At 34.3% G+C, this 19,060-nt stretch overlaps 1 long non-coding RNA gene across 1 annotated transcript; it reads left to right on the forward strand.

The window, feature by feature from the left end:
• On the forward strand, window positions 1-9,491 carry LOC107026484. The gene is made up of 2 exons (XR_003579367.1): window positions 1-1,374; window positions 9,221-9,491. It is a non-coding gene; the product is annotated as an uncharacterized LOC107026484 (long non-coding RNA).
• Window positions 9,492-19,060: the final 9,569 nt, after the last annotated feature.

A 19,060-nucleotide genomic window follows, 5' to 3' on the forward strand; every position in this document is an offset into this window, starting at 1 on the left:
TTGAATTTGCAGCTTAAATTTTATAGCTAAAAATAGATCGTGTTGTAGTGAATTAAAGACTCAAAATCTTTCATCTTCTAATCCATTATTCTGTTCTCTCTCAAACTATATGGAAAAACCTTTAGGAAAAATCAAAGTAGAAGACTCTCTATTCTAATTCTTTCAATCTTTTTCAAGATTATTCTTCAAGGTAAGTACTTCTCCAAGAATTTCACTATTTCCAACTCAAATTCCTCCATGTAACTATGAACCACTAATTAAAATCATAATTATTGGTCATAGATTTTTCAAAAAACTAATTCAAAAATTTCAAGAAAGGCTTTCTTGATTGTTCTCCTTCAAGCAAGGGTTTCAAGGCTTCTATCCATTTTTTTTCATGATTCTTCAAAAAACTTGTTCTTCACGTCTATAAGGCTATCATAGTGTTGGACTAGTTCGTCCTCACGCCATACATCTACTTTCAAATCAGTAAAAGTGAAAACTAGGATCCTACCCTTAGATTTGATTATTCTTGAGCTAAGCTAATTTTAAGTTTTTGAATTCTTGATTCTTTTGAGATTCTATTCCTAAGTATTAAGTTTATATATTGTTATTGAGATCTTTGAGGTTATTTTTAATGACTATAATTCAACATGAACCATATTTGAGATATAAATCTTGAGAAGTTTTTTCAAAGCCAACATTTCAGTTTCTAAGGAAGTAAATATGAGTTTTGAGAAAAAGTTTAAAAGTTCTATTTCATGAAGATTTTAAGAGTTTTTCTAATGTTATTTTATTCATATATATACATATACATATGTACCTATGTTAATTATTGGACTTTAAAAATAAGTTCATAAGTGCATGTATTCAAGAAGGTAAACTGTAACATATCAGATTCTAGATAAACTAAAGTTAAGCTAAGAAAAAACAAGAAACATTAAATATGGAAATAAGTAAAGAAATATGAAAAAGTTCTAGATTTCAAAAGTAAGTTTTGGTCATTTTCAAAAGGCCATAACTCCCAGCTCAGGAAGAATTTGGATGAGTTCTTTATATGGATGGAAAGCTTGTTAAAATATCATCCCAACAGCGCCATGTTTTCAGACTTCCAAGGTCGTTTGAGTGAGATATGACCTTCGTAAGATGGGATGTTCAGTAGTGAAAGTTTTAAAAATAGATTTAGTAAGTGTGTTTTTTTCTTATCCTTAAGGAAATTAATTATTTTGTTTTGGAGTAATATGTTTGGGTCTAAACTATTCTCATTCAGTTTACGCACTTAGAAAAAATTAACTAAGGTTTTGAAAGTAAGAAGAAAAGAGGAGAATGAAGAAGAAGACGCAAGAACGCCAAGTTTAGCTTCGTGAATCTTTGTTGGGGGTGATTCCTAACAAGGTATGTGGGCTCTTCTATGTTGGACTACTTCACCCACACACCAATTTCATTCAAATCAGTCAAGTTCATGAATTAACTCATGTTAGAGGTTGGAATCTTGAAAGAAAATTTGACGTTCTTGTTGATTGGGTTGTTGTTGATCGCTGTTAGTTATAATCCAAGTTTTAGGATTGTTTTCAGGTCTAAATCATTGTGAAACAAGTTAATTAGGGATGCTAAGTGTTTGGGGGTGGGATCCATGGGAGTTTTGGAAGGTTTAGAAATGAAAAACGATGAAGAAAGTCGGAAAACCCGTTGGGGGGATTTAGTGCGCCGCGTCTCCAAAGCCCCTTAGGACAGAGTCTGTCCGTCAGGATCTGGTGGGCCGCGCCTCTCAGAGCGCCCGAGGACAGCCTTTGTCCGTTCGGGTATGGCGCTCCGCGCCTCTTAGAGCACCAGGACCCCCTGGAGACCCCATTCTTCCCCTATCTTTTCATACTAGTTCCTAAGTGATGTACCCCTCATTCCTAGATGTTTCCAACACTCTTAAGGTATATCTAAACATCATGAAATCATCCATAAACATAGTTCAACTCAAGGAAAGTAAGGTCAAAGTCAAAAAAGTTAAGAGCCAAGTCTAGAAGTTAAGAAACAAGTAAAAGTAAAGTTTCTAAAGTCTTCCACAAATGTTTTCACTTTGTTTTGAAGACTTAAAATTCAAGTCAAGCAAAGACTTAAAATTTCAAGTTAAGTAAAGAGCAAGAGTTGAGTTCATTTATCAAAATCAATAAGAGAACTAAGTATTCCCTAAGAGTTAAAAATTCAATTCAGGTAAAGAGCAAGAGTTGAGTTCATTTCTTAAAAAGATATAAGGGAACTAAGTATTCCCTAGAGGTTAAAAAATATTTCACATTTGAGTAAAGAGGGGAAATTTATTTTCCAAAAAGAGTTTTGAACTAAAAAGAGGAACATTGATTTCCATAAGGAGCTTTTTAAATCAAACGGATTCAGTAAATTATCTCAACCCACAGGAAGGAAGTCTTATTAAAAGTATGAGCTAAAGTACTTGGGAGTAGTATTGAGCACTGATCTGGAGATGTGAGTTCATACTAACTTAAGTCTCCATGTAAGCCATGTAGCTAACATGGGAATTGACGTGTCATACTTTTTAGATGATCACGTAAGAGAGCTAGTAGATCCACTAAGTTGAGTAACGTCCTATACCAATGGCAAGGTGTGGGATGGTCCTATTGAAATGTGAGGTACGATGTTGTATCATCACTTAGACTCATAGTGATGGTTGTCGGTTAGAGAAACTCCCACAGAGGCGATATTAATTTGTTATATAAGTAAAGTTGAGTTTGTTATTGCATTTCCTTTAATGAACTAAGTTGTTTGCACTGTTTTATGAGCTTTATACACACACACACACACACACATATATATATATATATATATATGCATATTGCATGTGATTTAAACTGCTTTATATGCATATCATTTGAGTTAAGTATATTTGTGAGTTAAACAACCAAGGTAAGTTCATCTAATTCCTCAAGCTTAAGTCGTTTCTTAGATCTCCAACTCGCATACTCGTACATTCAGTGTACTGAAGCCAGTTGGCCTGCATCATTTCATGATGCAGACGCAGGTACCCAAGTTTAGCACGCAACGCTTTATTGATTCTATATTGAGCTTTAGAGTTGTGGTGAGCCTCCTTGCATTCTGGAGGATATCCTTTATCATTTTCTGTATTAGCTTTGCTTTTAGGATGTTGTGGGGTCTGTCCCAGCATCCCTCTCTAGATAGTTTATAGGCTTCGTAGACTATAGAATTTCAGTTTGGATTTTTTTCAGTTATTAAGACTCAAGTGCCATTTTGGCCAATGTTATGACATGACGTATTTCCCTTTTATTATGTTTTTACTCGTGTCAAAGTTGAGGGTTGTTTTCTGCTGATTTAAGTAGCCAGGCCAAGGGTTCGCTTGAGGGCCAACAATGGTCTTCTAGTGCTGGTCCCACCCAGGGTATAGGCTTGGGGCGTGACATAAACAAGATATCATGTTTAGAAAAGTATTTCAAGTAATGTAACAAGTCCATTATTTGTAATGGAATTGAGTACAAAGTTTATAAATCTTGAGAAGTTTTTTCAAAGCCAACACTTGAGTTTCTGAGGAAGTAAATATAAGTTCTGAGAAAAATTTTAAAGGTTCTATTTCATAAAGATTTAAGAGTTTTTAATGTTATTTTATTAATATATATATACATATGTACCTATGTTAATTATTGGACTTCAAAAATAAGCTCATAAGTGCATATTTTCAAGAAGGTAAACAAGTCTCATGTTTAGAAAAGTATTTCAAGTAATGTAATAAGTCGATTACTCTGTAATGGGTGAATTGAGCATAAATTTATATCAACTATTTTAGGAGTAATATTGAGCACCGAGTTGGATTAGAGTATTTTATGATTTTGAAATCCCATTGAACTACATAGCTAGCGTAGGACATGATAATATTGATTCTTCATGCGACTCCTCCTTTTCTAAGAAGGATAATTAGATGGATCCATAGTCACAATATCATTCTATACCCCGACAAAGTATTAGATGACCCTGACAACATGAAGTAAAACGTTGTATCATTTCTAGGATCATGGTAATGGATGTCAGTTAGAGAAACTTCCCACAAGAAAAGTATATTATTTTCATGTTTCTTTCATTGTATATTTTATTGTAAAGCTTAAATGGTTTTCAATTTATGTTCATGTATTCATTCAGTTGAGTTGCTTTCTGTCATTTAGTTTCGTTCTTTGTTTACTCAGCCAAATTACATACCCATACATTTCATGTACTGATGTCATTCGACTTGCATCCTTTTATGATGCAGATTTAGATGTTCATTATTATCAAAAGAAGATCACTTTACTCTCTAGTTAGCTCTGTTGAGCCTCCTTGTATTCTAGAAGACTTCACAGTTACTTTCCACTTAGTTGGTTTGAGGTGTCATGGGTCTTGTACCAACGTCCTTTCTTAATAGTAGTGGTTTCATAGATATACAATTTTGGAGAGTCTTTTAGTTTCATATATTTTATTTAAAGCTTATATTTCATACTCACTATATCTAGTAAATTTTGAGATTCAATAAACCGTTCTTAAACGTTTCTCTTAATTGATGCTTCTGTAGCTTAAGTAGTCTTCTACTTGTAGTCAACAAAAATGAGGGTTCACTTAGGAATCAACAATTGTTCTTGAGTGCCGGCCACGTCTAGGGTGTAGGCTCGGGTCGTGAAAAACTTGGTATCATAGTATAGAGTTCAAGTGTCCTAGGGTGTCAATGAATTTGTTAGTAGGATCTTCATTATGGTTGTGAGGGACAACATTTTATAAATAAGAGATTATAGACTTTTAAGAAAAGTTTCCTTCTTTCATACTCTAAATCGTGCAATAGAGCTGTGTCATAAAGAACTTACTATAACTCGTGGATTCCTCTTATCCATTTGACTACCCCTCATACTCAAGGTAGTTGACAATCAAAGTATGGATCCTTATGGATGAGTTTCTTGTAGATAAAGTCTTTAGAAAAGTCAAGAGACCTCATAGGGTCTTGAGCGAATCTTGTGAGTGAGCTTAAGTGTGGAGATTCGAAAGAATACACTTATAGTTTATCTGCATCGTGCATTCAAGATAAAAGTGAGATGTATTTCCACACTTTTCCCCCAAAACCTCGTTTTAGTTGAGACCCTTATGAGGAGATATGTTTTAGAACATAGGTTGTATTTTCGCCCGAAGAGATAGTACGAGTTACAATGTTATAAGTAGTAGTAGTAAAAGTTGACTAAGTTAGATTAATGAATGCAAACGTATAGTCATTAGAAAGGAAGATAATGATGAGGAAAATTATGTTGTTGTAGTCATGCACCCAGTAAGTTATTAATGATGAGTTTTCCATAGGTAGACTAAGAAGTGATGAGTTTGTGTAAATTTCATGATAGAAGGTAGAGTAAGAGTTACTAGTATGAGTCAGTTGGAGTATATACTTTAATCAAAAAGTTTTTTTCAACGGAACATTGTGTTACTGAAGGCCAAATATAGGTGCTGAATAAAAGAGTAGAGTATTCATGAGGTCATAGATCTAATCTAGGCTTATGATTTTTAAGGGAGAACCCATAATATTCATAGGTTTAAAAAACTAATTTGACAATGATGTATATCTAATGAATAAATAGTACTTATGTTGAAATGAAATGTGGCGGTAAATTGTAAGTATGAAGACTAAGAGGTAAAGATTAACTATTTTTCATGAGGTCTTAGTAGGTCTGTGTTTCTTAATTTTTTTCTAGTAGTTGTAAGTTAGAATAGCTAGAGAGCAATCATGTTGACATCCGGAATTAGTAATAAACATAAAGCTTGAATTTGAGATGAGAGTCATGGTAAAAAAATGGAAAAATGAGGGTTATAATGTTAGTTTTGAGATTTGATATGATAAACTTGACATAGAGTAGGAGAGTAGTTAATAGGTTAGTGATAATAAAGGTGAGTGGTACACGTATGAGATTCTTACTTTGAGGTAAGATTACTGAAGTGTGGCTAAGTCATTAGAGTAACAAGAGTATTAAGAGGTGTACCCGAGGTTGTACGTAACCAGATGAAGTTCTAATTATGTTTCATTTTTTCATATATGAGTAGATAACATATTCGAGTCGTCAATGTGGAATAGGCTGGTGTAAGCATTTTTTTCCTTAAGAGTTAAATGAAGCGGTCTGATAAGCCAATGAAAAGAGGTTAATGGAAGCATCTTATAAAGAGGTCTTAGAAGGATTCTTACTACATGCTTATTGAGAGTTCAATAACCATAAGATAAGTCTTTCCCGTGTATTACTGTAAAGAAATATAGACCTTTTTAGATATAATGGAATAGATCCATAGCTTTAAAATGACAACCTCAGACATAACGGGGAATATTGTGAGATGAGAAATCAATTCAAGTGTTGAGGATTAGAGAGTGATGTTTTTCGAATGAGTTTTAGAGGTCCATCAATACCTTCATATACTACGTATTCCTCAAGAATAAATTATCACAACATGTTGTTAATGTTTCTAATATATAATTTGTGTCTATGACTTATAATTATACACTTCATAGAGTTTCACATCTATGCTCAGTTTCCAGAATGAGGGGCAAAAACTTTAGACCATTAACCTTGAGATTAATCCATAAAGTTATGGATATCAGCCTCATTATATGAACTTACTCATATTAGTATTCAAGTTTCATAGTATATCTAGCCTCACAAATTCATGATTCACTGTCAGTGTCTAGCAACATAATTTTGTGTCATGCATATTTTTTTTATAAGATATGTGCTTATGGTCTTTCGCCCTAAAGCTCTCTTAGTGATCCTTTTTAGTTGAGGGTGTTGTTGTTGATAGTAGTTGTATGAATGATAGACAAGGGGATTCATATTTCTTATTGTGTTAGGGATGGTGTGTTTATTCCATCTAAGGTTATAAATATGAGGAAGAAGGAGAAAAGGTTTTACGATGAGTAATGAGTCATTTCCTGGTAATAATACATGAAAGCTTAGTTGGTAGAAATGATGAGAAGTTCTTAGAAAGTGGGTTAGCAGGAGTCTATAGAGTGGTTATGGTTTTAAGCTTGAATGTGGTGTTTTAAACCTGTGGACAATACTTCATATGTTAGGTGTCTTGTGATATGAGCTCAAAGTTAGTTGAATGTAACGGTAAGGAGTAATGTTCCTGAGATGGGATTTCCAACAGAGGTATAGAACCCGAATCATGTGATTTAGATAAAAATAATCACCATATATTAAGTACTTGGTGATTCCGAGTTAGAGTAGAATAAAGTAAGAGTAACCCATTTCCATTCTCAGACCATCTGTTATTCGAGGATGAATGATCCCAAGGGGGAGATGTTGTAACACCCAGAAAATTTCTTAGTTAAGTCTTGAACCATTCTTCATTCACTTCTAGGATCATAATTGGTGATTCATAAGGTATTTATATGTATAATTGTAAATTCTTTATTGTGTGAATGATTTGGATATGAATTAAGGTCACTAGAATCCCTAGCACAAAGTAGAGTTGAAAGTTCCGTTTATCGATTACGTTTTGATGTAAGATTTTACATGGGACAACTTCAAACGACAATATCTCCTAGATTATAAGGAGTTACATGACCCACAACCTATCAAATTAAAGGTATTTGACTCTAATTTCCAATTCCACAAGTTTTGCGTTAATTAAATTTCTGAGTGAGAAGGTAAGACCATTTTAGTAACTGATACAGTTCAGTGATGAATTAGCCAACAGGAAAACATTTAAAAGGGTCCTTTTGCCTTTTTACCTCCAACGAAATCCTAGACATTTTTTGACTGATTGTAAGGCAAAAACATTTAAAAGGGTCCTTTTGCCTTTTTACCTCCAACGAAATCCTAGACATTTTTTGACTGATTGTAAGGCTAAAAATCAGATATTTATCTTTTAATTCATCATTCTCTTCTCTTTCAAACCCTGGGGCAAAACCGTATAGAAGATTCCATTCAAAATTCTTTTAATCCTTTTCAAGATTTTTGTTCAAGGTAAGTACTTCTCCAAGAATTTTGTCATTGCCAACGCAAATTTCTCCATAAAATTATGAATCAATAATGTAAATCATAATTCTCAATCATAGAGATTTGAAGAAATTAATTCAAGATTCTAAAGAAAGGTTTTCTTGATTGTTCTCCTTCAAGCTACGGTTTCAAGGCTTTTAATCAAGTTCTTTTTCAAGATTCTTCAAGATTATTGAAGAACCTTGTTCTTCCAGCTATGTAAGGCTATCATAGTGTTGGACTAGTTCTTCCTTCTTACACAACACATCTACTTTCAAATAAGTAAAAGTGAAATCTAAGATTCTACCCTAAGATTTGAGTAATTTTGAGCTAAGTTGATTTTGAGTTATTGAATTCTTGATTCTTTTAAAATTCTATTCCTATGTACTGCATTTCTATATTTTTATTGTGCTCCTTGAATTGATTTTTTCATGTCTATAATTTAGTACGAATCCTATTTTGAGTTATAAATCTTGAGAAGTTTTTTCACAGCTAATGCTTGATTTTTAAACAAATTTTTTGAGGAAGTAAAGATTAGTCTTGAGAATAAGATTAAAGGTTCTATTTCATATATATATATATATATATATACATATATATATATATATACATATATACATACNTATATATATATATATATATATATATATATATATTGGACTTCAAAGATAAGTTCATAAGTGCATGTTTTCAAGAAGGTAAACAAGTCTCATATTTTGAAAAGTATTTCAAGTAATGTAAGAATTACATTCTTCGTAATGTGTGAATTGAGCACAAAGTTATACTGATTATTTTGGGAGTAGTATAGAGAACCGAGTTGGGTTAGAGTCTTTGATGATTCAGAGTCCCATAGAGGTATGTAACTACCGTAGAATAAGATAACATTGATTCTTCATGCGATTCCTCACTACCTGTGAGAAGGCTAATTAGATGGATCCATAGTCATGATATCATCCTATACCTCAAAAAAGTATAATATGGCCTGGCAACATGATGCAAAACGTTGTATCATTGCTAGGCTCATGGTAACGGTTGTCGGTTAGAGAAATTTTCCACCAGTTACGTATATTAATTTCGTGTTGGTTTCATTGTATATTAAATTGTAAAGCTCAAATGAGTTTCAATTCATGTTCATGAATTGATTCAGTTGAGTTTCTTTCAGTCATTTACTTCAGTTATTTGCTTACTCAACCATATTAAATACTCGTATATTTCATGTACTAATTGCATTTAACCTGCATCTTTTTATGATGCAGATATAGATGTTCATAATTATCAACAGGGCTGTTTTGAGATCACTCTACACTCCAGTTAGCTTCGTCATAATTACTTTCGAGTTAGTAGTTTTGAGATGTCACGGGTCTTATCCTGACATCCTTTGTTAATAGTACAAGCTTCATAGAAATATAGTTTTGGAAAGTGTTTTAGTTTAAGATATTTTATATAAAATTTATATTTCATAATAAGTATATCCAATTATGTTTTGATATTCAATAAACCATTTTTGACGTTTCTTTCAGTTTGATACTTATGTATGCTCAATTTAGTCTTGTGCTTTTAGTTAGAGAGGATGAAGGTTCTCTTAGAAACCAAGAATTGTTCTTTAATGTTCGCCACATCTAGGGTGTAGGCTCATGTCAAAACAGGTTAGTCCCACCTTGATACTTTCAATACTGATGACTCATTGATGTTTAGGGAATGGTGTATAAGATAAAGTTTGAGTTCTTCTCAAAGCGACCTATTCTGCTGGGTCGGGTGATAAATCTATAACTATTTCAGTCTTCTCACTAAGCTGTAAGTACCTTTTTTCTTTCTCAATAGTTATCTATGTTGCTTCGTCTCTCTGGGATTGAATTTTATGAAGACTGGTTCGATTGATCTATTTTAATCTTCGGATCTCTGCATACAGTGGTGAGTGGGAAACCCTAGTGTTAGGAAATCACATTATTGTTAATGATTAATAGTTTAAATATGTATTTGGTTTTCTAAATTTTCTGGTGCTAGTATGTTTATTGACAAACACATTACTCGTCATAACGACACCACAACTATGAGAACACATCAACCGTTTCAAAATCCATACTCCTCTTCTTGGTAACTAATTCTTTCATGAACGTCGGATAGCCTGGAATTTTCAACAACACTTCCCTTGAAGGAAGATATATTGACAGACATTTGAAAACAGAGAAATTTTTTCTGGAACTTTGCATCCTTATCCTTTTTTTAATCTTTAGGGGAATGGTATGTTAACTTTGGGCAGTGGTTTCGTTGATCTTGAAGACGAAACAACCCCCTCATTTTATTTTTTCAATTCTTCGGTGATGAAGTTTTTGGACTTCATCAATTTCTTTGGGTGTTTCATTTGTTGGGTTTCACCAAATCAATCTACATCAATGTCATCATTTGCTCTTTACTAGTGTGCGACTTACCATCAACTTTCACGTCACCACCCACTTATTTTCCACTCCGAGTAAACATCACTATGCATATGTCGTGATTTACCTTTGAATTCACGATCATATCATTTACATGACACTCTTCTGCTTTGAAACCTAATTAGGATGGAAGTTGACTCGTCTGAGATTCAAGTTGCTTGACGGAGTCCAAGTGTGATTTTACCATCTTACTCAAGGATGAAAAATTCGTATTTATTACTTTAAGAATTTTATCGAATCTGTCTACTTTATTCACAATACGACACAACAAATCCTTGACCCGAAGGCTTCAAGAATATCCCTAGAGTTTGGAATATCTTCAGTATGCACATATCAAGCATCATCATCATCGTCTCTCCTCCAATATCTTTTCCATTCAGACTAATCTAGATTGTGACTTTCCATCCGTCATCAATTAATTATAATCCAACCTTGATTCCCGCCGACTTTAAAGAACTCGAATGAGAACCCTCATCTAGTCTTGATGTACCTTTTTTTTTTAAAATGTCACCTAAGCTAGATTCATAGCTCCATAAACACCCCCATGACGTGCTTTGTCAACAACTTTATTTGAGACATCATTTTGTTTCACGACCTAGGGGTACTTCTAGATGTAACGAGGAATATAAGACCTCGGAGGCCTCATACAAGAGGGCACTTAGCATATCATAACATGAAGTAATAGAAAAGGTGTGGAGATTTAATACATTTCAATACAATTAAAATTTTAATAAAACAAAGTGGAAGTCTAATACAATTGTCTCAAACCATCTAATCAAAATGAATAAATCTTGGGAAACAACCCATATAATAGTTCAAACATGAAATGAAATACATAAAAAACAATGGTGTTCAAATCCTCGAATGCTATGAGGACTCACCAATTCTTCCATTCATGATCTACTATGGTCCTAGCCACGAATGTGAGAATAGACGTCATCAGATACAACATTTAATAAGAATGTAGGCAAGAGTATGTGTTAGTACAATCAAGTACTAAATATGATAGCTGACATAAACAACATAACATAATGGTCAGTCAATATAAACCATAAACATAGACAATACACATATCGTCATCACAATAAAAAAGGAATACTGGTCATGCAACCTTACTCATCCTTAGTCAAGACTTGGGTCATCCACCTCTAGTCAACTCACCTCACGGAAGGCATATCAAGCAACAATCAAAGCTATTCATTTATCATAATATAGTCCACATTATTCATACTTACATTTAAATACATGTGGATTTGCCTTCTTGCCTTGCTTATAAAGGCTAATGGGTAATCGCCTCTTGCATTACTTACTTTAAGATTATGGTTACTCGCCTCCACAATCACATCATATGACACGAATAATTTCCTCCACATCATTTCATAAGGATCATGGGTACTCGCTTTAATGTACATTCCTCATAATAGGAAATGCAAGGCATTTGCCTCTTGTTCAATTCAAAAGAGTATGGAAAATCACTTTATATCCTTCTCATATGGAGTTCAAGGGTAGTCTCCTCTAGAATCATCAATTATATAGTCTACTAGTCTAGGTTCATTTAAGGTGAGCAATCCTTTCAATCTAGAATTATTCATGTTAGAAAGTTTTTCACATTCATACATTTATCCTTAAGTAATTCATGTGGGAAGTATACCTTCCTCCACAATAATATCAATTACCAACAATTAATATCATAAAATTTACTCTCAAAGCTCTAGATCTCATGATCATTATCAATGCTTTATTCTCAAGGAATTCTAATCATAATTTATCAATCCTATAAGGATAAGCCTAAATCCATAAAGTTTCCCTTCATGACATCAACCCAACTATATCAATTCTAGGCTAGATTCAGGGAATAGGCATGGGTACATGTATTATCATGCGAAAAACATTTAATTCTATCAATTAAATCATAAACAATCATAATCCACACAATAGGATCAATATTCATCCTAACCCACAACATTAGAAGAAACCCTTACTAGAGTGGGGAAATTCTTCACCAAATTAGGGAAATTCTAGAAAACTCAATGGATGAAAAGACATCTTACCTTGGTTAAAGAGCCCTCCCAAGATTGAAGATTGGAAACTTGAATTTCACCTAGCGTCAATTTCTTCCTTCGTCTTCTAATTACTAGAGAGAATATTTGAGAGGAGTTATGGGGATTTCTTTTTGGAATTGAGAGAATGAGGGGGGATTTTTGGGAGTTGAAAAAAATTATATAGGTGTTCTAGATTTAGGCAAAATGACACCACATTGATTTCATTAAAACTGGAAAAGACCCAACCGCCTTTAAATTTAACCACTAGGTGACTATTCACGAACCCAATCGACTGACTGTGGTCTGACCCATGACTTGTCTTGGTGAGCGGTGACTGGTTATAAGAGAATGGGAAATTTTAAGGAATAAACCATGGACCATACCACAGACCGTGGTCTGACCTATGATTTTTAGGTCAGCCCGTTTGTACCTGAAAGTTTCCCAAAATTTGCTTCACTACCCCTTTTTCGGGTACGGGGTTTTACACTAGGCCTCTTACTTCGCGCTATTTTAGCCTTGTGAGGTGTTACATTATCTCTCCTTTGGGAACATTCGTCCTCAAATGAAGATTCTAGACACCTTTTGGAAATAAAAGCTCAACACTAGCATCCCATCATGCATGCAATATTTCTAAATGCACATAAACAAAGAGGAACTTCATCTCCAATCAAAACATACTCAATGCATCACAAAGGGAGGTAGGAACTACATCTAAAAACTCATTGTGCATGAAATTTTAAACTTTGCTCATTTACTAGGAAGAACTACCTTCTCCAAGCTTAAAGCATGCTCAACACAATCTTTTGGAGCTCACATGCAATTCAATCTCAAAAACCATATCTAATGTATATTCATTGATTCATCTCATGAATTCTATAGGCAACTCGTACTCAATGCAATACAACATGAGGGAAATCAATTATAAAAACTCATTTTATTTCAAAACACAAGTTTTCATGAATATGCATAACATAGGGGAGTCATGGGATCATCTAAAAAAATATGACTTCAAATCACATAAAAATGAAGATGAACCTCATTACTTCAATATAAAGTAGAACGAAAGAGATGAGAATATCGAGATCTCATATCGACCTCGGCCTCCCATGTAGAACCCTTAACTAAGTGGTTTCTCCACAACACAGCTTCCTTATTTCTCAACTGTTTAACTTGTCGGTCTAAGATCTCAAATAAAAATTCTTTATATGAAAGGGTATCATCAACACTCAATCTTCAAGGAATATTATGGATGTCAGATCTTCAACACACTTCTTAAGCATAGAGACAAGGAAAACCGGACGCACTGATGCCAACTCTTTAGGAAAATCAAGCTCATAACAAACTTACCAATATGTCTCAAATTGGATACATGCCTATGTGTTGGGGACTTTAGTTTCCCTTTCTTCTCAAATCTCATCACACCCTTCATGGGCGAGATTTTGAAATAGTCCCAATCACTAACCTCAAATTCAAGGTCTTCTTTTCTAACATTGTCTTAGGAATTTTGTTGTCTTTGCCAATTCTCAACCTCTATTTAATAACCTGGATATTCTCTATAGACTCATGAACTAATTTGGGTCCAATCAAGGAAACTTTACCCACTTCAAACCACCCTATAGGAGATTTACACCTCCTACCATAAAGAGCTTCAAAGGGGGCCATACAAATACTAGAATGATAGATATTATAGGTGAGCTCTATCAATGGCAAGTGATCATCCGAACCTTTCTGGAAATCGATAGTAGGTGCTCTCGACATATCCTCTAATGTATGGATTGTTTTCTCCGCTTGCCCATCGGTTTGTGGGCAAAAAGTCATGCTAACCTTCACTTTATGCCAAAACCCTTTTGGAATGACTTCTGATGTTTTCTATTGAATGCGTAATCAATGAAACAACTTCTAATGCAAGTGTCTTACGATCACACAATAGTATACTAACCCAACCAAGGGTTGGGATTATTGCTTAGAGAGAGGTTGTGAGAACTAATAGAAAAATAAAATTTAGTTCATATTAGTCATTGCTAAAGACATTGTTGAATAAAAACGTATTAAGTCTAAAGGGTTGACACAACCATCAAATATCAATGGGGTTTTTCACAAATAGGTAAAAATAAGAAAAATATAAAATAGTTCTAATATAGGAAGCGAGATTCTTGGGATGTGATAGAGATACGAGATGGACTACTCTATTGGGTACATGCTTTTAATGATAAACTTGTTGAACATTTCTAACTAGGCTAGACTATAGCGGAGGTAAGTTCTCTCTCGAGCAACTTACCCCGAATAAAATGGGTTCGTACACCCATTTGTCGCATGAAAAGTAGCCTACGCCTTATCCCACTAACTCTCTTTAGCTGAGTGTGTGGAAAAAGTCCTAGGTTTCACTCTCTCAAGATGAACCTCATGTCGACCCAATTACACCAGCCATCAACTTAGTAGTCTTGGTTTTACGACCTCTATCTCGAACAAGTCGAAAAGATAGAGGTGGAATTGTATTTGCAACTACATCCCCATTAATTTCATACACAACTACTAAGAGAAATATCATTTAAACAACAAATAAACCATCAACAAGCAAGACCCAACATAAAATCTAACCCATATTCACAAAATCACACCCCAAGAATTGAGGTTTTATCTAGACATGTAAAGGATATAGGAATTTGTACCAAAATGGGTTTGACTTCAAATGGGCATGAAGATTTAAGTCTTGTTACATGCCAAAAGTGAAGAATCAACAGATCAAAGTCAAATTTTTTGGAGATGAAACCCTTTGAATCTTCAAGTTCTTCAAAACCCTCTTCAAACTTAAAACTCCAAAAAAAAGTTAAAATACTATTCAATACTATGAAAAGCAATGTAATGATAAAAACTTCATTCTAAGTCAAAAATCCTAATGAATATTGATGGTTTTAAAAGATTTGTGCTGCAGCAGCCCACTCGGCGCAATTAGTTGGGATCGCAGATCAATTCAGCGATTCTCTCTTTGATAGCTTCATTTCTGTCTTGTGATATCCTACAACATCTTCATGTTTTGGATCATTGCACGACATAGTACTACTTTGCGAAACTACTCGATGACGTTCCAATTGTTCTTTTTCTCCACCGAATTCATATTTTCCTTGTTAGCTCAGCACTCCAAAACAAAATGCGATCTTCGGACCTGTTGGTGACTCGCCAAGTGAACTCGGCAGTCCTCGGGCCTCATTTCTTGATTCTTTTCAGCCTTTGTGTTCCTTTTGGTCAAATGGTGTCAATGCTTTGCCTTAAACTCAAAATTGCTGAAACTCAAGGTTATTCATCAGTTGTTGAGACAAAATATGAATTTAAGGACACTAAACCTATAAAAATGTATCCCTCATTAAATGAGTCCAATTTTTGGACTCATTAACACCCTGAATTAAACTTTTTCTTGTCCTCATGTAAAACTCGAGTTCAGCAGTTCAAAAAGAGATATGTAAACTAGTTCTAGACAAGACTCAAAAAGGTCTTGTTAAGGTAGAAACGGGGATAAGTGTCTAGGTATATGTATGGTCATTTATGCTCAGTGACTTTTATCCTCATGAGATGTGGTGCTCAGAACACGTCCTCTTTTATTCTTTCATTCTTTTCTCTAGTGCTCACAAGTCATCCCTTTATTCACTTTCCATGGATTGTTCAGGGGAACTCCATTTCTTTTTGTATTTTCATACTTTATTCCACGACTTTCTATTTTCATTATTTTCTTCTCATTTTCTGTTTCTTTTTCTTTTTTTTTAATATGGAGGGGTTCAATTTTCTCAACATCATAGGTTTAGGGAGACTATTTTTTCACTCTTTGACTAGCCTTCTCTTTTCACAACACTCCCAACTAAGGATTTTAGCCTAAGTTGGCTATTCAATCAACCCAAATAAATAGGATTATGGGTATAGGATTAAGAGAGGTCATATTTTTATCAAGTTTCATCCAAAGAAAGGTAAAGCTCAAGGGGTGTTCAAAATAATATTCGCATACTCACAAGGTAAGCCACAAAAAGAGGTATATTTCAAATTGGTTCACAATCTTTCAACGCTGCCTAAGATGATATCATTAGTTCATGTCACTTTGTTTACCGGACCAATAGGAAAATTCTAGGTATAATCATGCATGGTTCATAGTAAACTTAGCACATAAGGCATTGCACTAAATGTCAAATAAGATTTCTACACTTTTGCAAGCGTGCAATATTCATTGCAAGAAACTTGATTTGACTATTGGCTAATCACAACGAGATGCAAAGAGTTCTCATATTGTCTATACAACTTCGTTTGGCATCGTTTTAGCCTCACATTCATGTTCATTCGATTGTAAGAACTACTCAAGTCATACATATTGATAAAACTGAGAGTCAAATTTGCCTAAGAATAGCCACATGTTATGTCCAAACAAGAGGTGGCGGATAGACAAAATATTTTTCAAACGGGGTCAAAAGATTTTCGATTTGAATGAAAATGGAGTCCCAAGCTCAAACATTTGCAAACACAATATAAAAGACATTTGTCCTCAAACTCAAATAATCACATTATTCATAATATAATATAAAGAAAGACGGAGAGGGAGGTAAAGAGGGAATCCTGTCTAAGTGGTTGCTCCATCTATCTAGACATTTTTTACTAGAGTGACTTCAGAAGAACCAGCTTCGACTGATAAACAACAAATACATTTTCCAAGGAAGGTTGTGCAACAACATCTATCATAATTTCTTTAGTCTCGGTGACGTCCTCATCTGAATCATCCATACTTTTCTTGAGCATTCCTTGTTTGTATCTACCTGATGAGTTCTCAAATTGGGCTCATCTAGGGCCTTACTTTAAAGTAAATAGTATCCTCGATTATTTATTTTATCTCAATATCTGATAAAAACTCCTAAGCTTCATATATTTGAGGATTTGGTAGGAGCATGAAATTTTTTGCACAAAATGGACAAAAAGAGCCAAAGATGCAAAGGTGCGCATCGCCAAGAACACTTGGCGATCCACCGTAGATCGAAGTTTCGCTTTCTGTTACAACAAGTGATACCTAAAGGAAGTCGATCAAAAGGCGACAAAAAAGAGCAGTAAGTGCTTCACCACTAAGTTCTGCAAAGCAGAAGATTGTCGCCCATTGATCCAAAACACATAGACAAGGAAGGAAATGTGCAAGCAGAGATGAAATGAACGAAGGGAGATTAGCCGAAGCCCTCAGTGAATCACGATTAACTGCACTGATTCACCAATACAATTCTGAAGTCTATAATTACTGAACTCTTTTATTATTTAGAAAAAAAATAAAATTAGAGAGTGAAACAATTACCCTTGATATTTTATTCTAGAAACTTTGTTCTTAAGTTCTCTCTCAATTTTGGAGAGGGTTTTTGTGAAAGCTTGAAGAAAGAATCTATTCTTCAAATTTTGGAAGTGGATCTTCTCCATTTACCTTCCTTTTCTACTTTTAAGGTTTGATATCTTATACCCGTTTGATTTCTTTATCATTTTAAGTGTATTTGATTATTACTTGATATGTGACTAAAAATTCCCATTCTTGGGATGTTATTTAACAATTATGGGTTGATTAATTTATTGTGTCTTGCTTGCTTGTAGCTTAGATTTCATTTTAATGGTGATTTCTCCTAGTGGTTGTGGTTTAATCTAATGGGTTTGTAGTTGAAAATACAAAATCACCCATGTGTTTTCAGCTTGCTCGAGAGAGAGGTTGTGAAACTAAGACAACTAGAATGATCTCCTAAGGAGTGGGTCGACATGAGGTTCATCCCGAGAGGGTAAACCCTAGTCCAATATCTAAGCACTCCCGTCGAAAGAGAGAGTGTGGATAAGTCCTAGACTGGATAGTTTAGACGAGCGGGTGTCCGAGAAGAACCCATTTGATATGGGTAAGGTGCACAAAAGGGAACTTGCTTTCACTTAAATCTTAGCTTAGTCATCATTGTTTTGAGAAATTAGCTATTGAAAGCATGTATCCACCACTTTTATCTTCACATGTAGCAATCACACCCCAATAACTATCCTATACAATGTGTTTGGGGGGTAACTCAATGAAAGGGTTAGGTAGAGAAGCATATGGTTTATTTCATGATTCTTATTAGTTGGTTTCTTATATTATGTGGCGGGTGGCGGGTTGACTGATGATGCCTACTAGTACGTGTTTTTGTACTGATACTACTCTTGCAATGTCCTATGATATAATCTGGTTGCAAGATTCGGTGATGTTTCCTTAGGTGAAGTGAAGAATTTCCAACAACCTCTACTTATCCTTCCGTTTGGTGGGAGATATGTCATGTATTTTATTGTCCATTGTATCCTTAATAGCTCATGTGCCCATTTAGACTTAATCATAAGGGTTTTTAAATTACTTTACAAGTCTTAAGTAGTACGTTGAAAAAGATTCCCTTTATAAAGATTTTTGATCTCTATTATGTTTGTCTTGCGATAATTTTCTTTATGTTTTAACCTTTAGGGTATGAGGGTTCTTTTACTTAGGGGTTAGAGTAGGTGCCCACATGTACCGGTGGGTTGGGTTGTAACATGGATAAAATCGAAACACCACTATTCATCCCTTCCCAGATCATATTTGAACCCTCAATCTTGATTAAGAGTTTATTCA

This window comes from Solanum pennellii, chromosome 7, assembly GCF_001406875.1.
Source record: "Solanum pennellii chromosome 7, SPENNV200".
In the NCBI taxonomy this organism is placed as follows: domain Eukaryota; kingdom Viridiplantae; phylum Streptophyta; class Magnoliopsida; order Solanales; family Solanaceae; genus Solanum; species Solanum pennellii.